Source organism: Desmodus rotundus, chromosome 5, assembly GCF_022682495.2.
Source record: "Desmodus rotundus isolate HL8 chromosome 5, HLdesRot8A.1, whole genome shotgun sequence".
Taxonomy (NCBI): Eukaryota; Metazoa; Chordata; class Mammalia; order Chiroptera; family Phyllostomidae; genus Desmodus; species Desmodus rotundus.
This window is the reverse complement of record NC_071391.1, coordinates 144,831,832-144,859,461: the sequence shown is the minus strand read 5'-3', so window position 1 is coordinate 144,859,461 and position 27,630 is coordinate 144,831,832. Positions and strand designations below refer to the sequence as shown.

At 43.0% G+C, this 27,630-nt stretch overlaps 1 long non-coding RNA gene across 1 annotated transcript; it reads right to left on the bottom strand.

The window, feature by feature from the left end:
• LOC123478929 (uncharacterized) lies at positions 1 to 25,686 on the bottom strand. The gene is made up of 4 exons (XR_006654345.3): positions 25,231 to 25,686; positions 24,965 to 25,097; positions 24,069 to 24,161; positions 1 to 4,813 (listed from the first exon to the last, which is right to left on the bottom strand). It is a non-coding gene; the product is annotated as an uncharacterized lncRNA (long non-coding RNA).
• Positions 25,687 to 27,630: the final 1,944 nt, after the last annotated feature.

Genomic DNA, 27,630 nt, shown 5'->3' with positions numbered 1-27,630 from the left:
TGAAGGAGCTCTCCTCTTCCCCAAGTGGTTACTTGAAGACCCAATCTGCTTCCACTCTTGCAATGTCCCCTCTTCAACATGGGGTGCCCAAAGTCACCATAAAGGGTGCTACAGTATAGGGAAGGTACATGGGATACTCAACCACCTTAGCCTGGAAGTGACAGTTACCCCAGCTCACTTTCTACCAACCAAGCTAGTCACACAGCCCCACCTGAATGCATAGTGACCAGGAAATGTCATTTCTAGCTGAGCAGCTACCTCCCGACAGGACTCTGCAGTGTGGAAAGGAAGCATGAATTATTGATGGTCACCTAGCTGTCTCTGCCACAGTTGGTTTGTTGCATTTTTCACTTGCTTTTACCTTAAAGAATAACTCACATCAATTAAATACAACAAAAAGATTATTGGGGCACCTCTTTTAAATAAAAACATTAATGGCGGCACTCTGAAGTTTTAGAGTGACTTCTCCATGCTTTAGCTCATTTGGGTCTCATAGCAATCCTGTGAGAATGGTATTATATAGACCCTAATATGGATATTCGTCACTATGCCAGTTCCAGCTCTATGTTTCCATATTGGACAATGCGTTATCATGCTTCATTTGTCAACACAGTTCCAAAGAGAGTAAATATTTACAAGCTAATAAAATTTTTGAACAATAGAAGACAATGGTAGAATATTATTTAAAATCTGAGTCTGTGATAAATTTGCAAGAAGAAAAAGAAAGAAAAGGAAGAGGAGGAAAAATTTTCCATCTTTTTACACTAACAGTTGAATAAAAATTATAAGACTCACAATGGTTTAACATTAATATCAAAATATTTTGCCTCCTACCCCAGCTTCTCTGATCTACATAAATGGAAAGATATAACATGTTTAGAGATTTGAAAACTCTATAGTATTAAAAATGGCAATGTGGCCCAAATTCTTCCCAATATCCAACACAAACTCAATCAAAATTCCCACAAGCATTTTTGTAGAAATTAACAAGCTAATTCTAAGATTTATGTGGAAATTCAAAGAATGTAGAATAGCCAAAACAATTTTTGAAAAGAACATGGTTGGTGGACTTATTCCACTTCATTGCAATACTTACTATAAAGCTTTAGTAATTCAGACACTTTAGTGTTGCTTAGGAATAGACATATAGATCAATGAAACAAAATAGAGTTAGGAAATAGACCAACTGATTTTTGACAAAGATGACAATTCAATTCAATGGGGAAGGGAAAGCCTTTTCAATAAATATTCAATCAACTAAGTATCTATATTTTAAAAAATAAACATCAGTCCTTACTATAGCACACAAAAATCAACTCAAAATGTATCCTATTGCATAATGTAAAACCTGACACTATGAAACTTCTAGAAAAAAATACAGGAAAAATATTTGAGACCTTAGGTCAAGCAAAGATTTCTTAGATATATACCAAAAGCACTATCCATAAAAGAAAAAAAACATTGATATTAAACTTTGTCAACATTTAAAACTTTTGCTCTTTGAAAAACACCAGTAAGAAAACAAAAATGATAAAAAATAATAAAAGATCGGTAGAAAATATTTACAACACATTTATTTAATAAAGGACTTGCATCTAAAATATAGAGAGAACTCTTAGAATTCAAAAGGATACGAGCAAACTCTTCATCAAAGAAGTGGTGTGAATGGCCAATAAATACACCCGGAGATGTCCAACATCATTAGTCATGGTCGTGACATAGGTATCACAATGCCACCTGAAACCACATGAGGTACTACTACACACTCATTAGATGGGCTAAAATTAAAAAGGCTGAACATACTAAGTGTTCACAATTATGTGGAGAAACTGGAATTTTTGTGCATTGATGATAGGAATATAAAATGGTACAGCACCACCAAAACAATTTGGAAGTTTCTTAAAAGTTGAATATGCACCAACCATACAACCCAGCCATTCCATTCCTAGACATTTAACCAAAAGAATAAAATATTTGTCCCTGCAAAGACTGCATATGAATGTTCTCAGGAGCTTTTCTGTGCTAGGCAAAAATTGGAAGCAATCCAAATGTCCATCAACAGGTGAATGGATCTATAAATTGTAATATATCAATACCGTGGAATACTGTTTATCAGTTGAAGAGAGGAACTATCAATATACACAGTGACATGACTGAATCTCAAAATCATTATGCTAAGTGAAAGAAATTAGGCAGAACAGGCAGACTCCTGGGCTCAAGTTCCAGTGCCATCTGGCTATGAAATTATGACCAAGGGACTTAATCTCTCCCTGCTTCAGTTTTCTCACCTGTTAACTTAGAATAATAATAATAACAATAACAATAATAATTGCTACTCCTTACTGAGTACCAGCATGTATAAAGGTCTTTACTTGCAATGTCTCATTTAACCCTTACAAATCCATGACATCTGAGATAATGCATGTTCAGTACTTACTGCAGCATTTAATAATTTGTAGTTATTACTGTTACTTACTTACTAATTTCTTCTTAATAATAAATAAATAAATGAATGAACGTTGAGACCCAACTATGTGTAAGGCCCTGTGGATAGATACAAAGAGGCATAAGACCAGAGCCCCTATCCTCCAGAACCTTACAATCTAGAATTGGAAACAAATATATACACAGATAATTTTATTAATAACACAGGATAACATTAAGAAGAGGTGCTCCGAGAGGGGATCATGGAAAACCTCCCAGAGAGAATGTCACCAGGAAAAGCTGCTGGGGAAAAGAACTCTGGACATTACAGCACAAAGAAAGAAAGCAGGAGCTTTGGGAACAACAGCAAAGGGCACAGTACCAGTGCAGCCCAGGTTGCGTGAAACCCTCTGTGAGCAGTGAGTGCTGGATCCTGGAAGGTCTTGAATACAAGGAGTTTGGGCCTCATTCTGAATACACTGGGGCACCCTTGGGTGTTTTTGAGCCAAGGAGTGGGTTTGTGTTGTGTTTTAACAGGGTGGCTATGGTAGGGATATGGCCAAAGGAGAGATGAGAGGTAGGAAACGCTACTGAGAAGCTTTTGTGATGAGCGAAGTGGAGCCTAAACAGAGGTGATAGCTCTAAGAACGAAACATGTGTAAGAATTAATTTTAAGGGAGCACCAAACTGATATAGTGACTCACTGAAGTGGCTTAGAGGAAGGAAGTAAAAGGGACTCCAAAGTGGCAAACCTGATTGACAGGAAAAATGGGAAGACCATTATGAGAAGTATATAAGTTGAGAATAAAAGAATATCTGAACATAGACACATCATGAGATTAAGTAATTCCATTCCTGGGCATGAACCCAAGAGAAATGCATATGTGCACCAAAAAAAACTTTACAAGAATGTTCAAAGCAGCATTATTTATGAGAGCTTGAGACTGGAAACCACCCAAATGTTCAGCAATAATAGTATGGATTTTAACAACATGGCACATTCACATAATGAAGTATTACACAGTAATAAGGATGAATAAACTACCTCTACATGCAATAACTAGCAATGATATAAATATGATGTTGAATGGGAAAAGTCAAAAAAACACTAATATGATTCCATTTACATGAAGTTCAAAAAGAGGAAAAACTAATCTATTGTGTTAATAATCAGGATAGTGGTTACTCTTGGGGTGAGGTGGGTAATGAGAGGGTACTGAGATGCTGAGAAATGTCCTGTTTCTCGATATAGGTGCTGGTTACAAGGGTGTGTTCCTTTTGTGAAAACTCCTGGAACTGTACACTTATTATATGGTACACTTCTCTGTACTTCTGTTACATACTAATTTTTTAAAAGTATCCTTGAAAAAACAGGCTTGGGGATCAGATAATGCAGTCAGAAACTAAAAATTATGATTCTCTGGTGGAAATACAGACGCTCAACAAGCAGAAAGTGGGGCCTGTGTTAGTAGCTGAGAGAATGTTACTGTTAATAAACATACGTGGGTCGTTCATGACAATAGTCGTAGATGATGACAAACGGACAGGAGGGGGACAGCTAGAGTCTTGGGGAGTGTTTACCCACAGGTGCTGGAAGGAGAAAAACAGGAAAAGCAAAGAGGTAGGAAGGACCGGGAAATGCATGCAGGCGTGCCGGTGCAGAAGAACGCTTCAGGAGCAGACGCCAGGGCCTGGGCTGCTCCAATCCGCGCCTCGGTGAAATGCCAAACGGCTGCAAAGATCAGTGAGCGCCACGCTGCTAAATCTAGAGATGCCAAGGGAATGTGTGTCTCTTTCTTTTTTGGCATAAACAAAACGGATCATTGGTATCTATTCAGATGCCAAAAACACATGCGGTGCCAGGTGGCGATGATTCAGACATGGAGATAAAGAAGGCCTTCTGCTTGTGGCTTGATCCTCTCGCTCGGAGGTTTGTTTGAAAATTTCAGTGTTCTAGATCTTCATCTCACCTGTGTTCAGCTGGTAATTTAAACACTAATCGCACCTGGCTTAAAGCTCCTGACATTTATGTAAGGTGCTGCCTTAGTCCGCTCAGGCTGCCATAACAAAAAGACCATAGACGGGGAGGCCTATGAACAACAGAAGTTTATTTCTCACAGATCTGGAGACTGGAGGTCCAAGACCCCGGTGCCAGTGTGGTTAGGTTTGGGTGAGAGCCCACTTCCTGGGTTGCAGACAGCGGTCTTCTTGCCACGCCACAGCGTCACGTGGTGGGAGGGACCAGAGAGCTCCCTGGGGTCCCTTTGACAAGATCGCTAAGCCTGTGTCAGTTTCTCGAGGACTGCGTTTATCAAAGAAATCCAGGATCAGTGCCTTGCTGCCGTCAGAACCTCGCCACAGCGTCGGGAGGGTTGAGACGTGCTGGTGGCTACAGGGAAAAAAAAATAAATGAATGAATCTTCCTAGTGACTCAGACTGACACAGGTGGGGGTCCTTGGCAGGAGCCGGCTCAGGACCACAGCTCAGTAGGCACCTGGTGCAGCCCTGCATGGGGCCTGAGGACTGCCACTGAAGGCCTTCTGAATGCCTCCCCAGAGGAAGTCCCAGCTGGATGCCAGAGCTGTTTTTTTAACCCTAACAAGATCTGTCATTAAACATTACTGAAGCCTGACCTTGCCTCCTTCCCTTCAGGCCTTGCTAGTGGAGGTCGAAGGTCACATCATCCTTCAACACGGCTTCTGGGCTTTTGTTTGCCAGGCTTCATAGCCATGATGGGCAAGCAGCCTCTTGGCCCTTGGATGACACACAAGAAACCAGCGAACCATGGACCTTAACGAAGGGGCCCCTCCAAGGCCAGCCGGCAACAACCACTTACGTATGATATTTACAGCTTTCTGTCCATGCAGATTAAACACAGGGAACCAAAACTGGAACTCCTTTGTCTGGTAAATTTATGTCATTCCTTGTTAAGACAAATGGAGAACAAACCTAGATTATGTTGAGAAACAACTTTTGCTTCTAAAGACAGTCTCGGGTGAGGGTGGGAGCATTTCTAGGGACCAGGACATCTTGTACAATATTAGTATCGTGATAGTGTTTTCTGATTAGTTCATAAACACTTCAGCTGTGTTGTTTTCCAGCAACAGAATATATTTTAGCCAAGAGCAGTATTTCTCACTTGCTCATTAGCGATTAGTGCTGTAAACAGACACCTTGTAACAGCATTCTTCAGCAAAGAGTCAACAGCGAAACAAGAAGATCTTGGCAGCGGGAGTTACCACTTCTGTTTGAAATACGGGCATTCTTCTAAGGGATACATCAGCCCACTGGGTGCTGAGGTCGAGAAAAATGTTTTGTCCACTGTCCCTTGAATCTTAGAACCACACGTCTGAGGGCAATGGATTTTGACAGAGAAATCCCCCCCCCCGGGGGGTTTTTTGCCCAGAGAAAGCAAGTACATGAGTCCAAAATGTGTGTTGACTCAAACCAACCAGAGCTCACCTGATCCGCAACTCTACTTCTCACGCTCAGCCCAACCTCACTGTCCCCACCCATGGGTGTCCCTTGCACAGCTTGAAAATCACACGTCTGTCAACTGTGTGGAATAGCTGAACCATTTTACATTCCCACCAGCCCACCAGTGGTGTATGAGGGCACCAATCTCTTCACTTCCTTGGCAACACTTGTTATTATTTGCTTTTTTGATTGTAACCATCCTGGTGGGTGCAACGCCATATCTCATTGTGACTTTGACTTAAATTTCCCCAATGGCTAGTGGTGTGGCATATCTTTTCATGTGCTTGTAATGAATGTTTATTTTTCAGATAATGGCAGGTAATTGGACAGTAAAAGATGTCAGGTTGGGTGCAACTTTGCAAGGTGAACTGTTTTCTCTGTCAAATCTACTTCTTATTTGAAGACTGAAACTATTTTTACTTAAGCTATGACAATTATCTCTTCAGCATCTTACTCATTAGTATGCCTTGAATTAGACCAAACTGTTACAAGAGAGAGATTTTTACAAAACTCTGAAAAAAAGATGAGCTCCCAAACCCAGCCAATGATGTACTTTCTCAATAAACCTAGCATATCATGTCATTCGAGTTTCACAAGGCTGCCTTTGCAGAACCCTGGAGGGTACTACTCGCATGGTCTTCTGTGTGGCTGGAGCCCCCTGGAGCTATGCAGTGCTCACCAGGTGAGGCGGGCCCCTCCCCACACACCTTGAACAGGTAGTGTTCTGAGAGTTGTTGTTTAGTTAAGCATGGGAGTGATCTGCACTGACCTAAGGGGCATCTATCTGCAAGCCAGTCAAGTGGGGGAAAGGGCAGAGTGAGAGAGGCCAAACGGATGTTGATTTAACAGGCTTGCCAGAGCAACTGGCCTCCCAACATCTAAGAGAGCTCTTCCTCAGTCACAGTCAGTTACTAAGGGCAGCTCTGTCCAGGGAGTGCTGACTCCGGTACCCAAAGGGTCTTGTTAAAAACCTCCCCTAGCACCTGCCAGCTCTGTGATCTCTCTGAGTCTCAGTTTTCTCATCTGGAGAACTAACAATACATTGCTGAAAGAGTTGTGAGGATTAATGAAACAATGTATATACGGTATTTCACAGAGTGCTCAGGATATCGTAGGTCCATAACCAATGTTATTATTGCTACTTTTATTATTCATGATCCATTAATGCACAAGGATTTCTTGTATCCAGGTCTTCACATTTATTTGTTTCATCTGTCCAGAATATTGCCCCACACACTTTGCCCGGGTCATTCTTATTAATCCTCTGACCTCAGCTTATAGCGAACTGCCTGCAGAAACCTTCCCTTCCCTGCAGCCCCAGGAGTAGCTGTCCCCACTGTGAGCTCATAAGCACCTGATATTACTCTTACTATGGTCCCATGAGCCTGTCTCTATTGCCTCTGTGTGTGTCTGCATCCTCCGCCGGACCAGGGCTCCTGTACTTGGTGGAAACCCCATAAATATTTGTCCTCGTTTCTGCCTGTGCCCGAATCTGAGGTGCAGTTCTGTCATCCTCAATACCTCCTTCATGGAAAAGGAAGGGAAACTTAGGTTTACTGAGTGTTTGCCTTGTGCCAGCACATATGTCAGTTCATATAACCTAATAGGAAACAGGTGAGGTAGGTATCTTCCTGTTCTGCAAATGAGGAACCGGTGGCTCAGGAGGTTAATTAACTTAATTAATTCTCCTTATCTTGCCTAAGGTCTCACAGGCAGACACCAGGCTAGGGTGGCACCCAGACTGGGGGCTTTTTGCACCATCCACAAGGAGCTTCGCCCTGTCTTCTTTCAGATCTAGTTCCCAGCAATCCACAGGATTCACCTCAATTACTGCTTGCTTGGCAAGGAGGAACCGGGAACCACGTCCTTGGCTGTCTGGCATACATTTGTTCCCTTAGCCTTTATTACAAAAACACTCAATACTTTATTAAAATCTGTTCCATTTGTTTAATTGGTTTTGAATGTTAAAAAAGAGACAGGGCACATCCTCTCTGGGGGCCTTTCCCAGGGAGGGGAGTTCAGGTAGGGTTAGAACAGGCCTCAGAGGTTGAAGTCTGGTGCTCAGAGACAAGTGCCCGGGGAACCAAAGATCCGGGCGGACTGGCCAGAGGAAGGCGAAGGTTAGTGAGAGACCAAAGACAAAAGCTCTGGTTGTGCCTCTGGCTGACCTTGCAAACCCCACACACATTTCCTAAGAGGCTTTGTGGTTTGAGCTGACTGCACATCTGTGGGCCTGCATGCCAGAGAGTCCAGCCTTCCCTGTGCTGACCCAGCCCAGCTCAGCAGCCAGACTGTGCGTGCAGACCTGCGAGGGGTTGTAAGCGCCAGGGGCTCGGGGCAACCTCCCCTCCTTCTTTGGAGACTCTGGAAGAGGTGGCTCCTTTCAGGGAAAGGCTGTGGATATAAATGAGAACTCATTTTTCTGTCAAAATGAAGGACTCCAGAAGCAGCCTGTGTGTGACAAGCCAGCATCTGCTTTGTGCAACCTGGTTGTTAATGACCTGAACAGGATCCTGCTGCTGCTCTCATCTCGGGGATACAAAACACAGAGCGAGGAATCTATCTGCTCCTGACTTATTCAACAAGCCCATACTCAGCATGTCCTCTGTGCAAAATAGAGAAGAAATTGGGACTGAGTTATGGTCTGTGTTGCATAGGCAGTGAGGGGGAGAGACCACGTGGCTGAGGACTGTAACGCCCATGTGTCGTGGGCATGTTCAGTGCTCGGCGGGGGCGCTTATATTCTGGAAACTACAAGACATTGTTGAGGGAATTTTAAGATTTAAATAAATGGGAAAACACCAGTGTTGATGGACTGGAAGACTTAATATTGTTAAGTTGCTAGTACTCCCCCACATGACCTACAGATTTAACACAATCTCTATCAGAATCCCAGCAGGCTTCTAGGACATATTGATAAGCCGGATACTAAAATTCATACGGAAATTCAAGGGGCCCCAAGAGTCAAAACAATGTTAAAAGAGAACAACAGATTTGAAGAGAACATCCTGATTTTGAAATCAACTGTAATCAGTATGATTACTGGCAGAATGTTACTGGCAGAAGAGTGGGCAAACTGATCAATGAAATTGAACTGAGAATCCAGAATTAAACCCATGTATCTATGGTCAATTGATTTTCAACAAGGGTACCAAAACCATTCCGTGGGGAAGTCAGTCTTTAGCAAGTGGTGCTCGGGCGACTAGATAGCCAGAGGTAAGAGAATGAAACTGGATTCTCACCTCAAATCATATACAAACATTAACTCAAAATGGATCAAAGACCTATAACACTCTTACAAGAAAGGGTAAGGGTAAATCTTCATGACCTTGAATTTAGCAGTAGGTTCTTAGATATGACACCAGCAACCAAAGGGGAAAAATCGATGAGTTGAACTTCAACAAAATTTAAAAGTTTTGTGCTTCACAGAGTTGTGTTCAAAGAACACCATCAAGAAAGTCAGACTTTTGGCCCAGATGGAGGCATAGGTAGATACACTTTGCCTCCTCACACAACCAAAAGAAGGACAACAACAAATTTAAAATAAAAAAATAACCATATCTGCCTGAAAATTGAACTGTATGGAAGTCCAATAACCAAGAAATTAAAGAAGAAACATTCATCCTGACCTGTAGGAGGGGCGGACATAGGCAGCTGGGACAGAGAGGACTCCTGGCAAGGCGACAGCTAGAGGACCAGGGTGGGCAAGGCAGTGGCTGGGGGACCAGGTGAGGTGGCAGCTGGTGGAGCAGGCAGTTCCACATTTGTGTATGGAAAAACTGGGAGGAACAACTGGGGAGTGAGACAGACCTCACAACACAGGGTTCCAGTGCAGGGAAATAAAGCCTCAAAACCTCTGACTGAAAAATCCTGTGGGGGTTGAGGCAGCAGGAGAAACTCCCAGCCTCACAGGAGACTTCATTGGAGAGAACCACACAGTCTTAGAACATACACAAACCAACCCACCCAGGAATCAGCACCAGAAGGGCCCAATTTGATTGTGGGTAGCAGGGGAAGTGACTGAAAGCAAAGAGCTGAGCAAGTGGCATTGTTTCCTCTTGGACCCCTCCCCCACATATAGCACCACAGTGCAGGGAAGTGGGTTGCTTCACCCTGGTGAATACCTAAGGCTCCACCCCTTACTATGTAACAGGTGTGCCCAGACAAAGAAATATGACCCAAATGAAAGAATAGGTCAAAGCTCCAGAAAAAATAGAACTAAGCAATGAAGAGATAGCCAACCAATCAGATGCATAGTTCAAAACACTGGTAATCAGGATGCTTACAGAAATGGTTGAATATGGTCATAAAATAGAGGAAAAAGTGAAGACTTTGAAAAGTGAGATAAAGGGAACCAACAGTGAAGGGAAGGAAACATGGACTCAAATCGGCAGCTTGGAGCAGAAGGGAGAATTTAACCAGAATGGAATGAAGAAACAAGAATTCAAAAAAATGAGGAGAGGCTTAGGAACCTCAAGGACAACTTTAAATATTCCAACATCCAAACCATAGGGGTGCCAGAAGGAGAAGAGGAAGAGACAGAAATTGAAAAGTTATTTGAAAACATAATGAAGGAGAACTTCCCCAATCTGGCAAAGGAAATAGATTTCCAGCATGTCCAAGAAGCTCAGAGAGTCCCAAAGAAGTTGGACCCAAGGAAGCACACACCATGACACACCATAATTACATTTCCCATGATTAAAGACAAGGCAAGAATCTTAAAAGCAGCAAGAGAAAAGGAGAGTTACCTACAAAGGAGTTCCCATAAGACTATCAGCTGATTTCTCAAAAGAAACCTTACAGGCAAGAAGGGGCTGGAAAGAAGTATTTGAAGTCATAAAAGGCAAGGTCCTACATCCAAGATTACTCTATCCAGCAAAGCTATCATTTAGAATGGAAGGGCAGATAAAGTGCTTCCCAGATAAGGTCAAGTTAAAGAAGTTTATTATCACCTAGCCCTTATTACATGAAATGTTAAAGGGACTTACCTAAGAAAAAGAAGATCAAAAATATGAACAGTAAAATGACAACAAACTCACAACTATCAACAACCGAACCAAAAAAAAAAAACCCCAAAAAACGAACTAAGCAAACAACTAGAACAGGGACAGATTCACAGAAATAGAGATCACATGGAGGGTTATCAGTGGGGAGGGGAAGGGGAAAGAGTTGGGGAAAAGGTACAGGGAATAAGAAACATAAATGGTAGGTACACAATAGACAGGGAGAAAATAAGAATAGTATAGGAAATGGAGAAGCCAAAGAACTTATATGTATGACCCATGGACATGAATTAAGGTGGGGGAATGATGGTGGGAGGAGGGACAAGGTGGAGGGGAATAATGGGGGGGAGGAATGGGACAATTATAATAGCATAATCAATTAAAAAATAAAGTCAAAAGACAACTCATAGAGTGAAAGAAAATATTTGCAAATTAGATATCTATAAAGAATTTATGTCTTGAATATATAAAGAATTATTACAACTCAATAATAAATAGACAACCCATTTCAAAATTGGCAAAAAATATAAATAGATATTTCTGTGAAAAAAGACACTCAAGATTAATAGTCATTAGAAAAACACAAATCAAATCCATGATGAGATACCACTTCACACCAGCTAGGAAAGGCTGTAATCAAAAGGTTGAATGACAGGTATGTTATTATTCATAATAATTATGAATAATAGCATACTTGTGAAGATGGGAAAATTATGGAGCCCTCTTACACTGATGGCGGGAATATAACAATGGAGCAGCCACTTTGAAAAATAGTCTGTTAGTTCCTCAAAACTTTAAATACAGACTTTTCATTCGACCCAGCAATTCTGCTTCCTGATACGTAATCAAGAGAAATGAAACATGTCTACACAAAAATTTTACATGAATGTTTACGGTGACATTATTCATGGCAGCCAAAAGGTGGAAACAACCCAAGTGTTCATCAGCTGGTAGCTGGATAAACCAAATGTGGTCTATCCATTCAACGGAATTCGATTTGTCTGTAAGAAGGAATGGACTGCTGACATATACTGTAACATGAAGATCCTTGCAAACCACATGCTAAGTGAAAGAGACCAATCACAAAAAAACACACATTATCTGATTCCATTTATTTGAACTGTCCAGAATGTGTACTATATAGACAGGCAAAAGTAGGTTAGCTCAGGGCTAAGGGGGATGAGGAAATTGGAGGATAATAGCTTGTGGGTATGGGATTTCTTTCTGAGTTGCTGAAATGTTCTAAAATTGATTGTGGTAAGGGTTGCACAACTCTGTGACTATACTAAACCCATTGAATTATACACTTTGATTGAATGAATTGTACAGAATGTAAATTCTATTCCAATAAAACTGTAACAAAAACGCAGAAATGAATGTTGCCTTCAAGCACTTTATGCTCTTTTCTTTCAAATGGCTTCAAATTGCATCAAGCTAAATTGTACATTACCCATACTTTTATCTCACAAAAGACCTGGAAGTGCGTGATTGTCTTCTCCTAGTTTCTGTACATTTAAAAGGGACGAACAGAATGTTTGCACTGCTGCTAACTTCAACCAGTATCAAGAGTCCTACCCAGGGTTCATCCATCCTACTCAGTGGACTCCTGGACTGTCTGTTGTCCTGGGTGAAGAATGTAACAAAACACTTCTGTGGCTTAACAAAAACTGCTTTTCCCAACACCACTGCTTGGTACAGAACTCCTGGGGGTGGGGTGGGGGGTGGGAAATGTCCAAGGGACTCAAGATGCTGCTTAGAAAGAATAGGACCAAGACCTGCACTTTTTCCCTTAAGGGGATCAATGTAATTAGATTCTGTGTAATATAATGAGTTTTAACAGCGGCCCTCAGGCAAGAAAGCGTGTCAACAAGAATCTCAACAGGAGGGAAGAGTCATGGACAGGCTCTTGTTTGGGGGGAGGGGTTGCTAGTAGACCTCACCCTGGTGTCACTCATGGGCCCACGGCAGGAGCAGGCAAGATGGTAAAGAACACCCAGGGATTCCTGAGGACCCCTGAGAAGGACAGTCTGCGGCTCCTGCTCAGAGCACTCAAAGGTAGACTGTTTGAAATGGTACAGCTAAGGCACCGCTTTGTTTACTGGTTTAGGAGATTTATCTCATGCTCAACTAAAACTCTGCTGGAGGGCAATTCTTTAATGTCGACTCTAATAAGGTGTCACTTGCTAATTAGGTAAAGATGATTATCTTCCGTTGAAGATAGATTAGCATTGTGATATTACTGGAAGCAGCATGACTTGAGTATCTGATTTCACTATTCCCGGGACAGAAATTGGACATAGAAACCTTTGTATTGCCGTGAGCCCTCCAGTTGTCGTCACTGAGCTGCAGTGCGCACGCGGACAGACGCCCATGCCTTGTGGGCCCCGGTGTGAATATGGTCCGTCTCCTTTGGGGCAGGTTCGATTGCATGTTGCATGATTTGTTCTCAAATCTCCCATGCGATTAATCAACTCACCACTTTCACACTCCCAAGAAACCTGTGTTCGAAATCCTCATTTGACCTCGCGATCATAAACATAGACGCTGACATTGAACCCATGTGATCATCATCACCTGAAGGTCTTCTAGAGCAAGGTAGTGAACGCTTTCTGTAGAACGCCAGGTGGGAAGTATTTTAGGCTTTCGGGCCCCCACTTTCTCCATTTTCAAATTCATTGTTGGTAACTTAGTTGAAATGGCCCATTTCTTTAAAAGACACAAACTTCCAAAACTCACACACAGAGAAATAGAACACCTCATTAGGCTTACATCTAATAAAGAAATGTAATCAATGGTTAATAACCTTCAAAAAAAAAAAAAAAGAATTCATCAGGCCCAGGTGGTTTTGCTGATGAAGTCTACCAAACGTTAAGGAAGAAATGATACCATCTCCCCACAAGTTCTTCCAAAAACTAGCAGAGAGGACATGTTTTAACTTATTCTAAGAAGCCAGCGTTACCTTCAAGACAAACCAGATTAAGAACATTACAGTAAAGGAAAACTTAGACAAATATTGTTCATGAACATAGATGTAAAAAATCCCTAACAAAATCTTAGCAAATCAAATCCAACAATTTATCTATTGTGTAAATGAGAGGTTTTGACACGTTAATTTCCACTGAGTTGCCTCCACCAAGGTGTTTTTACAAAGTGTCACAGAAAACTAGTCCCCAAGATACAAGCCACCGGATTTCCAAAGCTAAATGCTTTTGATAAATGCTGGGTTGAACAAAGAATGGCACAATTATTTATAGCAGAATTATTCTCATCCAAGTACTAACCGGGACCGACCCTGCTTAGCTTCCGAGATCAGACGAGGTTGGGAGCATTCAGGCTGGTGCAGCTGCAGACAGCAGAATATTTCAAAGCCTTTATTTGGTGTCTATGTGTGTCTCCAAAACAGAGTATATACTCTTTCCCTAACTTGTTTGAAAAAGAAAATCCTGGTCTTTACCTTCTTTGTTTATTTGTGTGAGGGCAAGAAAATTTCATGAAATTGGCATCATCATGTTATACACTTTGAGAATTGCTGCTCTGCCCTGTGTCGCATCAATGATTGATGGGCCATGATTTCTCATTTGTCAATATAGCCCCTAGCACTTCCAGCACCAAGCACAGCAGCTAGCACAGGGCTTTCAATAAATATTTGTTAAGTAAATGGATGACTTTCATTAAGAAAAATTGACTTTCCATAAAACTCTACACTTCCTGTAACTCTTCTAGATTTTAACCCTACAGAGAAGAGAAATCACCTGGGGTCACAGTGAATAACCCAATTTGGACAGTCCACCCACACATGGAAGATTCCAAAATCTAGCCTCACCAAGACTCTCTCGTCAGGAATTCTTTCATTTGCCAATGAAATTCTCTTCCCAGCTGAAAGTTAGGGGCGAACCATGGAAGATCGGTCTGTGGTTCATCTTATCACTCCTCTTTCAACAAATTTAACTTGCTTCACACGAGTCCATTGGGAAAGGCCTCCAAAGAAAACAGCCACTTGTATTATATGTGTGACTGTCAAAACCAAAAAACCTTGCTCTTTCCTCTTCTCCACCGAAAAGTTTAGCAAGGGCATGCTTCCCCCACAATAGCCTGGTAACAGCTGTCTCAGGGGCTGAACTGCACATGGATTACACCTAACTGGGGTCAAGAAGAGAACGTCTACAGCCTTGTGAGAAAAGAGTACATCTTGACCCAGAAAGTGCATGTCCCCTCAAATACTTCTCTGCTCTCCAATGCTCAGCTCCCGTGGTACTTGGTGTTTTTACATTCTGTAGGCTTCTGTTGTTGAACAACAAAGGAGCTCTTAGCCTCTTTTATTCTGAGGGCCGAATGGATTCAGCCAAAATTCAAGCCTAAATTCGAAATCTAAAGATTTTAACTGATAACAATGGCCCCATGCTACACAATTATAATTTTCTTTAAAAAAAAAACAAAACCTCTGCTAATTGTGCTATAAATATTTTATGCGGAATGATTTTAAAGCCCTTTTAAACTCTCAAAACTTAATACACGCAAGGAAAGCAAAGTGAAAGTAAGAGTCACTAAGTTTATGCTTCTTTCTGAGACTAACTTCAAGCTCCCTAGTTTTCAACACTCATGCCATTGTCCAGACTCATAGATGCTACAACGTGGGATTTCCTGGCACACAGGGCACCTGGGCTAAATTACTCCAGAGGGATGTGTGCCATTTCTGAGTCTGTGGTTTGCTTCACTGTGTTTCAAGCAAAGGTTATTAGACACTAATGCTGCCCAGATTTCCTAAATATTCTGTATTGCCAGTGGCAGAACCAGATGTGAAGCCCATCAGGAGAGACAAGCATGACAGTGTTTTCCTAAATGGCTGTGATGAATTATAATTTGCAAAAGAGAAATTTGCAGCTGTGTGGTTCCAGGATAATTTCCTCCAAATACCACTCTCATCAGGTCACTTTCTCCTCAGGGAGAGCCCCTGCTCCCTTTCGTGTGAAATCTAAAGGCTGGTGTTAAAGACCACAGTCATTTGCCTGCCCTACTTTGAGACTGTCCAGAAGGATCTCTGCATCCCAGGAAAACTTCTTTTCTCTCTTTCTCTGTGTTTTGCTGGGGTGGCTCCCTCTGTCTGGAACACAGAGCTCCAACATCTTTCAAAACCTTGCTCAAACCTCATAGTTTTCCCTGCCCAAGGACAGGAGCCTTCCCTACCCAGCTCCCTCTCCATGCCAATCATTCGCCTGTATTTGACATTCCCTATAGTAACCTATAGTTGTCATCGTGGCTATTGGTGGTTGCCACAGGAAAGCTTAGCATCAAATCCGTGTCCCCTTAAAGCAAGTGGGTGGAATGGATCTCGCTGGGGTGCATTTCCTGGACCTCCTCCCTCCCATGTTCACTCTATGTCCCACCCTTGGTTTTGCTTTACTCTCGTCACTTCTAATGTATTATCTTGCTCTAATTTATCTATTTTTACATGATATCTCAAATTCTTTCTGGATCAAACTGGGTGTCAATGTGATCATTTGGACTATATTAGCATGCGCTTCCTCCCACCACCCAGCGTGTCCTCTCTGACTGTCTTGGCTCCCCTACTTCACGTGCTCCATGAGGGAAAAAGTTATCTCAGGAGCAAGTTATTGTCTTCTGTTCTAGTTCTTGAGACTAGCATTTTTGTTCCTCCCCTGATTAAAAGATTATGTTTAAGGCTCTTTCTATATATCATCTGTAACCCAGAATTATCCCATGTCATGCCTGGAGAACCATGCAATCAGAAAGGTTAATTGGTAGATCTAATGTCACTCAGCTAATGAGGCAGAGCCAAGATTCAAAATCAAGCCCACTGGCCTCCAAATCCCTTGGCTGTACCCCCTAAAAGCATCTAGCCCCGTAACAGACACTCAGTGGTCTGTACTAACTGATTGTTGAAATAGGACAAGAAATGCTTGGTCCAGAATTGAATAAAACCCTGGAGGCAAAGCTACTGAAAGTTGAACTTGCATAATTGGTACAAACTGGCTTCAGAAAAAGACTGTGACGAGATCCTAAGTAGGTCTATTTGGAAAAAAAACAGGTCATACCTACTAAGGCAATCAAAACACTTAGGGTGTGGGGTGAACATAATACTTGAAGAGGTGCCGTGTGCTGATGTCCGATTTTGGATACAGAGAAAAGGATGGAAGAGGCACCCTGGTTTGGATTTAGGTCCAGGGCAGGTTGATCCAGCTGTGCCACCATCACAGCAATTCCAGCCCAATCCCTTGTGTCTCCGTGAGGGGCGCCTTGGTGGTTCTCTCCTGGGGAGACCTGACAACATGGGATAGACAGACTTTTTACTTCCCAAACCAGACTACAGAATCTTTGTTTACTGAGAACCTTCACACGTTACCTTCACTAACTCCCTCCCAGCTCCTCCTTGGTGTTTCATGTCTGTGCTTCAATGGCTTCAAACCCAAAAAAGGATTTCTGGCAGCAAAACCAAGGAAACTATCAGTCATGTCATTAATGGCCATTCCCAGAACTCACATGGGATCTGGGAATAGCATGGGCACATGGGAGGAGGGATCTGAGAAGGAAGGGCAGAGATTTCTACTGAGACTATGGATGTATTTTCCAGCACACCACCCTCGCGTGACTGACTTCTTTAGCTTAAGGTGTAGAATTCAGAAGAAAGGAGCCAATTCCTGTGAATGTGTTTTTGTTGCCTCCGAGGCGAGGAGTTGCCAGGGTCTGTGGTTTGGCTGTAGAAGCATTTTCTCTTCCATTGTATCTGCATAACAGGCTGGCTGATCCCTCACCAAATTAGTAAGTCTCTGGCAAGGCAGTGGTTTCCCTCTTATTTCACTGCTGCCTTCCCTGAACCTCAGGTTTCCCAAGTCCCTAATGCTTCATGGTGAAAGTCCCCCCAGGTAGCATTATTCTCTCCCCCTTGGTTTCTGCAGACCTTCCCTGTCACCAGAAGACTCAGCCAGGGTCCTCATTGGTAGGGAATTTGCAGCCAGCCTCCTTCTGCCTCTCTTGCTGGAAGATTGCTCAGCAAAGACGGTTAAAGCCACGCTGTGGACCTGGCCTCACGGGAAACTAGGGCCCACGGTCTCTCCATGTGCCCCATGTAGCCTGCAGCTACAAGTGGCCAAGATCTCTGCTTGCATCTCAACCTCTTCTAGAGTTCACTCTATTGACAGTCCAGGAATTTCAAGTCCTCCTATCCAGAAACATAATATATGTCCCTCTTTACTCAAATCTTCTATATCCCTCAATAACCTTTCTTGTTTTCCTCACCAAATCCTGTGCATTTTTCAGTAACTACATTTGTAGGCATACCCCCTTTGAGTTGATCAGGGCCAGCAATCTAAAAAGACGCTGAGATGCCCACTGGCTGCTGGGAGATCCAATGAGGACCTCAGCCAGAACAGCACCCTTTGTTGTCTTTAAACAAGCCTCTTCTCCCCCAGGAAGAAGCAGGACTGTCCTGCAGGTGGTGCGAAGGCCAGCTGCTCGCTTGTGATTTCTGGTTTGTACAGGTCTTCCCTAAGCGTTTGCAGAGAGGACCTGGACATGGCTCCCCACACTACAGCAATGCCAAGAGCAGATGTGGCCACCTGGGCTTGTCACCGCGGTTGGCCAAGGCTGCCTGACTCACTGTACAGAAAATGGGCTGCAGGCAGGTGACAGGAAGTACTTTATCCTCAACTGAGCTTGCTGGGTGCCTGCTTTGCGGAACACCAGCTTCAGCCACAGGTATGGAAGGTCTGATTCATAGGTGACATTTGTATTTTTTGCTAAATTGAGGTTTTAATTTCCAGCACACCTGGTTTTCCATATCCCTGACCCCAATGATCCAGTAATACCTGCCCCGTGAGATCGTGGTAAGGCACAGATGACTTCTCCAGGAGCTGTGCAAATGCAAGGCATTACACTTTTACTCTAAGACTAGTAATAAATGTCCATAAATACCTTATTTCAAGATGACGATTACTGATTCAGCGCTTACCTGCAGACAGACCCCGAGAGATTCTGTAGCACGAGGAAATGATGGCAACACAAAACAAGAACAGCGCTAGTTCGTATTTATCGATCGTGTATGTCGGGCCAGGCGCTGTGCGAAGGCCTTCCTATAAAGTATCTCATTTAATCATCAGGCAGGTAATAATATTCATAGATTTTTACCAAAGGAAAAAAAAATCAAGCTTAGCAAGTTTTAGTAACTTTGCCAAGGTCTCATAGCTTCTCAGTGGCAGAGATGGGATTCAAATTCAAAGTACAAAAGACCTGAGCCTCGCTCCCAAGAAGCTTCCAAACTATCATGAAAAATAAAACATTTACAAATAAGACATAGTCACTGAAAAAATAAATAAAATTCATACATTTACAAATAAAGTAATAGATGGTATGTTATGGATAATAACTTTTTACATGGTGGTAAAATACACTGAATTTTCCAGGAATGCAAGTGTCGATACCTCATAAATCAATGGACTTTTATATTCAAGTAGTATCCTGACTCTTATTTGATTTAGGTGCAATTTGAGAACTACAAATTCTCTTTTTAAAGATTTTATTTATTTATTTTTAGAGAGAAAAGAAAGGAGGGAGGATGAGAAATGTCAATATGAAAGAGAAGCATCAATCAGTTGCCTCTCATGTGCCCCCAGCTGGGGTCCGACTTGGCCCACAACCCAGGCATGTGCCCTGACCAGGAACTGAATGACATTTTGGCTTGCAGGTCAACACCCAACCAACTGAGCCACACCAGTCAGGACGAGAACTACAAATTTCTGTTCTTTTAAATTTTTTCTCCCTCAGCACAGATGCATGAGAAATAAGTCCGTGTAGTAGAAATATTTAATATACAACACATTGAATTATACCCTGAGCATATATTTATAAGGCAAGGTTTATGAAAGACCAATCTTTAGTTAATAGACCACATACCTCAAAATGATGGCTGCTTACACCTGAATTTCTCAGATAGGGGAGCTACAGATTGATCTCAGATTCTCCAGAAAATGCTTACATTTTGTGTCTCTGGTATAATGACCGCCTAAAAGAAACTAAACAAGCATATTCTGGATTAGCCAGGCAACCACCTTCTAATGGTTTCTGCTCATACTTGCATAGGTCTAGGTTCTGTAATTCAATAGATTCATTCATTGCTCACCATCAATATTTTTATCACAGTTTTTCCTGTCCTCTTGCAATTGGATATACTTTTATTATCTAGTAGATTTCTCAAGAAGGGCTCGCTAGAACTATATTCCCTGAGTTCTTACATGTTCAAAACAGGTAGTTGCCTTTGTAAGAGAATGAAAGATTGTCTGGATAAGGAAAAAATCTGTAGATCACATTTTTTACTAGGAGGATTTTGGAATTATCGTTCCACTGTTTTCTAGCAAAAAATGTTGCTGTGGAGAAGCCTAAGGTCATCTGACTTATTTCTTACAGGTGACTTGATCTTGTTGCTCGAATGAGAAAACACCACAGAGGCTCTGCATAATAAAAATTTACATAAGCAATTTGAAAAACTCAAATAATGTGACAGACATGTCTTGTATCAATTTTTAAAAATGGTTTAGATTAGATCACAAAACAACACCCAATTCTGTCATATATATAAGAACATAACTAAAATTTTAAAATCTTCATGAAGGTTAAGTATAAAAGAATGGCAAAATGTCCAAAAGAAAGAAATCATAGGTTCTGATCATTAACTTCAGACAATATTCAAAGGCGTCTTTGTATATATGAAGTACAGAATGTCTACATGAGGACCATTTCTGCCCGTTTTCTCTGGAACCCAGATTACCTTTTCACTAAGTTCGCTCAAGTCAGTTATTTAAGGAAAGTTTTATTAGATTATGTCAGTAAGTTTCTTGGTCCTTCAATAATTCATTAGTTGGATCTCCTTTCCCTGTCTTCCAAGTCCATCATTTTCTCTCTATTTTAAAATTCTCAAACTTAGATAAAAAGTACTGCCTTATTTTTGTTTTAACATTATTTATTTTTACTTTTTAAAAGCTTGATCATTTTTAAATAAACATGTCTTTTTTCTGTACTTCATAAGCTTAAAATGATACTACAGATAATGAGACTATTGTTTAAAACCCACACATCTATTCATAGAAGGACAAAACTCATTTCACAGGAGGTAAAAGGGGAGAGTCTCTCCCTAGAAGTGCAATTGCTGTATTGTGCAGTAAGAATATGTTTAGTTTTGTAAGAAGCTGCCAAATTGTACCCACTTTGCATTTTCATCAATGATAAGTGGGAATTCCCGTTGCTCCATGTCCTCACCAGCATTTCGTCTTGTCAGTGTTTTGAATTTTGGCTTTTCTAACAAGTGCGTAGTGCTGTCTTACAGTTTTAATGTCATAATTTGTCAACTAGACTGCGGCGTTTTTTTGGAGCTTGTGCTTCCTTTGATATTTGTTTTTCCTGTTCCTTTCCTTCTTCCTTCATGCAACACCTTTTGCATATTACAAGATCTCATCATGGCTCCTTTCTTATTACTTTTTATAGAAACAGGTGATGTTTTCCTCTATCAGTTTTTGCTTTCTTACTCCTGTTACTTCCTTGTGTTAGTCAACAATTTATGCTGAAAATGGTGACATAGAAAGAAAGAGAAAGACAGGGCAACCCATAGTTCCTTTTCTTTTCAGTCGCTCCTTACTTACCAGGAAACCAAAGGTGGAGACTGTAGGTAGAATGTGTGCATATCAAGGGTAAAGTGAAAACAGCTGAGTTAGTTGTGTGCTGTGTCTCTACTGTCCTGGTAAAAACAAAATATATCTGCATGTTCACACTACAAATATAAACTGTGATTTCAATGATTATGCATATAACTCAAGTGCTCTTATATTTAAGCCTTTAAAACAGGCACTGCCCGATAATACACAGATGAATGGTAAAAGTCATGTCGATTGGTATTACATTTTAACTTTTCTTTACTTAGAATGTTAAACAGTAAATTAAAAAACATCATGACAAGTGGAGAGAGAGACCACAGGAGAAAGGGAAAAGCCTTATAGTTGAGGATTTTCAATAGCACTTCCCCCCTGATTTTTGAATAAGGGCCGTGCAGTTTTATTTTGCACAGGGCCTGACAACTCAGGCAGCTAGCCCTACACAAGAGGTTAACACTGAAAACACCATGAAGATTACCTCTCTCAATCCCTTCATCAGACAAGGAAGAGGAGACCCAGAGAGGTGAAATGACATCTTATTTAGGAAATTAAGAAGGGGGGACAGGATGGACTGAACCTTCTCCATCCTCAGACCCACAGTAGTTGAACTGGGGTTTCACTACAACATGCAAAATCCACAGAGATGCACACTTCCTCAACCTGTCCCTGTCCAGAGTCTCCATCATTCACGCCCTCCCGAGATAACCCCAGGGCCCTTAGCCAGCCTTATCTCCTGGGCTCCGGGGGTGGTGGAGCCAAAATCCCAGCATTCTCTGCTGCATATTTTGGCCCCATTTCTACCATCCTGGATCCCCCGCTAGGCATCACTCCCACACATTCAACAGCCAAACAAGATCCTACACCACCCCTGGATGCCTGGGGACTTTCAATGGACTTGTGCTCTATGGAGAACCTTTGGTTTCAAGCACGTGCACAAAGCGTTCCCATGTTTGGGAAATGAACTTTTAGAGAGTCCTGATGGACTGGACTGAATTTGCCTCCTCGGGACGAATTTCTTCCTTCCTACAAGGATAGTATAGAAGGGGAAAAGAAGAAAATGCTAGAACTGAACTGGGAAAGATGTGATTTGTTTTTCCTACTGCTCTGCTAAAATCCTTCCTGTGAGGCTTAGAAATGTTGATTTGAAAAGAATTAACATATTTTTTTTCCCAGAGCAACTGGTTGAATAACACATATAACAGGTCGCTTATTAGATGTCATGTCACCTGATATTCTAGCCAGTACCGCGCAACACACACGTTTTTTTCACTTCTTCAGAGAATGAGAAGAAAATGGACACCTTTTTTCAAATTGTATGAGGGTAAAATGACTTTACACTCCCCTATGGCCATCGAGCCTAAAGCACTCCCAAAACACGGCAAAGCGACGTTTGAAAGGTCACCGTGTACCGTTCATGATGTTGAACTCCACCCTGCCTTCCCTTCAGCCACACTAAAACCTAGACCAGCGATATTCAACCTTGTTCATCTCATGGCACACATAAGCTAATTACTAAACTTCTGTGGCACACCAAAAAACCTATTTTTGCCAATCTGACAAAAATAGAAATAATTTTGGTTCACTCACACTGGGCGGCTGTTGTTGTGTTGGCCGTTGTCATTTTTTATGGATAATCTAAGGGAAATAAAGTCAGTGCCGCTGACTAAACAGTCAGGTGTTGCAGGTTTTAAAAGTCCTTGGGGCTCACCAGCAGAAAATCGCTGCCCAGAAAGGACATTTTCTTTGAAGGATAGGTTTTCTGGGACTTCTTCACGTTGCCTGGAAAGCATTCCTTTCCGTATGAAACCTCTTGGGCACAGGCCACAGCTGGCTGTGGAGTGGCAAAGGGCATCGGGACTGGGGTTGCACCCCAGGGTCACCACACCCTCCCCAGCTTTCAGGCTGCTCAGGCTTTCTGGGGAAAGTCCTTTCCAGCCACCACCAGCCACAAGCTTTACAAAAAACCAAAAAACAAACACCAAAAAAGCACAGCCTCTGGCTTCCATGCTGTGGGGGTTGCTTCAGGAGCTCTGCCCCCTGACCCCATGGCCCTGCATGAAGCCCACCCCTCACATGCAGCCCTCCCAAAGGACACTTCAAGCTGGTTGGGTTATCTCTTTCCACCAGCTCCTGCCTGCTGGACTTTTAGTTTCTCGTTTGCTTCCCGAGATTTCTGCAAGGATTCAGAACTCAGTCCTCTTGCCCAGATCTCCTGCTCTTGCTCAAACCAGTTCAAATGCATCTGGCCCTCCAGGGCCTCTTCATCACTCTTAGGCCGTCCTAGAGCATCGAAGCAAGCTCTGGATTCTAGTCCACTATCTTGCTCCTGCGTTTGCTTCTGCCACTGAACTGGAACTCAGGGACGATGACTTGGTTCCTATGCTCCTCCCTTGCACCCAAACCCTTTGTGCAGGACTGGTATATGGCCCACATTATTAGGTGTCCAGTAATGGCTGGCTGTACACATTCCAAGTCCCCCCTGCAAGCAGAGCATTCCTTGTTAACATACCTGCAAAAACTCAGTAAAAACACAGGTGGTGCTCACATTGTTTTCGGTTGCAGAAGTGCCTTCCAGTGCGTTTTCAGAACCCCTTCTCCATCTCTGCAAAGGCCACAGGGAGGCTGTCACTCAGGGGCTCTGAGACCTCATGTGGGCTGCTCCACCCCACTGTGGGGCACTAGGGGCTGTTGTTGAGCTTTGAGCAAATCCTGGGATTATTTATCATTGAAAATCAGCCTCCGAGAGCCTTCAGAGCCATGAAGGAGTTTATTATTCCCCACCCCCACATGCTTCCTCCCTGTCCTCTTGCCTCGCCCTCTGGTCTGACATCCCGCCACACTCATGGCAGGCTCCCCAGCTCTCTCGGGCCTCAGAGCACCTGTGCTTGGCAAGAGGCCTCCTTCCCAGGGCTTTGTTCCAGGAGTCAAGAATCGCAGACCACCCTGCATGCCACATATATCCTTCTGACTAAGATGGAGCATCAGAGAGAGAATGGCCAGCTAAGGCAGAATCTTGATGCAACTGACTGACTTATTCCAGACTCGCCTCAGCAGGGGTCTGCAGAAGTCAGGAGAAGGAAGGGAGGCCACTGCTAGGGCCTTGGCAGGAGCTTAGTCCTATTTCCCACCCCCAACTCCCACCCTTCCTCCTCCATACTCTTGCCCTGAGCCTGACCCTCCCTCCAACACAGCAAGCTCTTAGGCCTCTACGGGGCACAGACTGAGGCCAGAGGACTAAGAAAGAGTAATAACAAGGAATGTTAGAGCTGGAGAGGCTGAAAAAGATCTTCTGAGCCAGCGAATGTAAAACTATTTTAGCCGTAGAGCCCTTTCTTCGAAAGAACCTTACCAGAGAACACAATGAACAAAACCAGTAAAAAGCTGGAAAGAACAGCGCACACTTACATGTGCTTCTGGTTTTGCTTCTTCTCCTGGGCCAAGGTGTTTTCACTCCACTCTCCTCCTTAGCGCCCTTCCGCTCCAGAGGCACCTGACATCTCAGAGCCCAGCCACAGTGTGCCATCTGGAAATGGCGTTCCTGGGAAGTTGTAGAACACAGGCATGTTGATGAGTGCGTTAGTCGGACTATTCTTTCTTGCAATTGGTAGAAACCCAATACAGGCAAACTTAATTAAAGTGGGGCTTTATTGGAAGGATATTGGAGCACTCACACATGTATCTGGGCTCTCAGTGCCTAGAATTGGGCTTCAATGCCATGAAGATCCTTCTCAATCTGTCTCTTCTCCCTCCTTACCTCGGCTTGGCTTTCTTCTCTCAGACAGAGAAGGGTTTTCCCATTGTGACTGAACATAGCCTCTGAAACTCTAGATCCCCATCCATCCTCCCTCCCTCCCTGAGTCACATGTCTTCACCACTAGCTCTTCTTGGAACAATTCTTGGAAAGGCCTCTGATTGGCCCACATTCGGTCATCTTCCTATCCCCGAACCAATCACTGTAGCCCAAGAGATGAACCCATGCCTGAAACACTGCCCTAACCCTAAAAAATGAGCCCCATGAGTTCAAGTTCAAGCATTAGAGACTGGGAGAGGAGAAGGTTGAAGAGCCCCCCAGACCACCCACAGAGGGCGCCGTCTATACTCCCTCTGCACACTACCCTACCCAACCAGAGCTAAACCCAAACATTAGCTGGAAGCATGTGTTCCTTTTAAACTTAATTCAACTTGAAAAGCCTCTTCATCTTATCTTGTGCGAGTGAACAAGGGAGAGTGTGTTAGTTCGCTGGTGCAATAAATAACCTCTCATTATGAGAAATGTGATGCCTCCGTCTGCTAAGCCATTTGGTAACAATAACCTGACATTACAGAAGCTTTTCTTGTGAGACCAGAGATATCTGAGCCACTTCCCTTTTCAAACAACTCTAGCTAATGGCTTTCCCTGCTATTAGTGGAATGAGTCCAAGGTAGCTTTGATTTGTGGTCATTTGATTGGGTCCTGACAGGGGAGGCTCAGCTCTGCGAGGAGAAATAATCGCCTGGGAACATTGCAGAGCGATACGATTCCTGTGGAGTTGGAGGGACCACAAATTTGGAGAAACTTAAGTCCCCTGGAGAGATGAAAATATTTGTAAAGGCTTCTCAGTCCCATGCTGGCCCCTTCCTCACTCTGACAGCTCACTTGGGCCCCCTCTGCCTCTTCCATTTGCCTGACATTGGGAATGTTTTCTTAAAGAGAAGGGGGTTCTTCCCGGATCCTACCACACGGAGCCCGAAGCCATTTAGAAAGCGATCCACCGCACAGCCCGGCTAACAGGTCAAACCACCATATCCTTAGGCAAAATGTCAATCTTTGGAGCCCCTGAAAACTGTCCATGAATTTCAGACTCTGACTCCGGCCACTGTAGAGCCATTCCAGTGGGACGGCAACTGTGGGTGAGGCCGCTAAATAGACTTTCTCTTACTGAAAGGAAGAGAGACACCATTTTGTGTTGTAAAGTTACAGGACTGCCTACATGCTTCTGGACTAATCTGTCTGGGGGGTGTCTGGTACCATTCGGTCTAAAAGAGAATGATAATGGAGCTCAACACTGCGCTAAGCACATGGCACACAGGCTGGGAGAGAGGACATCAACGGGACACTGTTTGTCTTGACACCGGAAACCTAGTTTCACTCTTAGCACCCTCACAATGAAAGGCCACCTTGGGCTTGGAAGGGACTTTTCTCTTTAATAAATTTGATTGGGGAGTAATTTTAGATTTATGGGAAAAGTTGTACATAGAGGACATAATAATTCACCTATACTCTTCACCCACCGATGTTAAGGCCTTTCATCACTGCGCCATGTTTGTCTAAATCAGGAAATTAACCCCGGTTCAGCACCATGAGCTAAGCTCCGGATTTCACCGGTTTTTTCCACTGATGTTCCGCCATCCTACATGGCAGGTGGTCGTCACGTCTCTCTAGGCCCTTCTGACCTCTGACAGGTTTCCAGTCTTGCCTTGCTCATCATGACCTTGACAGTTTTGAAGGGTACTGGTCAGGCATCTCATCAAATGTCCCTTGATCTGGGTTGTCTGATGTCGTCTCAGAATAGGCACAGTTATGGGGTTTGAGGAAGAAAACCCAGAGATGAAGTACTGGGAGGAATTTTGTAAAGAACGGGTAGCTGCCTTCAAACCAAATCATGTTTTGCTTGTTACATCTGTATTTTTAAGAAATTTTGTGCCTATTTTGTGCTGAATTATTTTTAATTCAGGTTTCCACATTCCATGTCAGCCAGAGGCAGGTGCTAAGAAGTGATGGCCCTCCATGAGGTATGTCTTCTTAGGGTCCCACCAGTCCCGTGGCCTCCCCAGCTCTGAGGCCCAGCGCCAGCTGCCATTAATTATCATGTCCATGGTTTTGGTTTTCTAACAGAAAAGAGGTGTCTTCTATTACCACCGAAATGGCCACAGGCGACCCCATGCTTCCAGACAAAGGAAAGCAAAAACAAGAAATGGGGTGAGTTGAATCTCAAGTAGACCGCATTTATTGTAACAACAGGAAAGGGCATGAATGCACAGTCTGAAAGCTGCGTGTGATTCTCGATGACTATTGTTCATGTGACACAGTC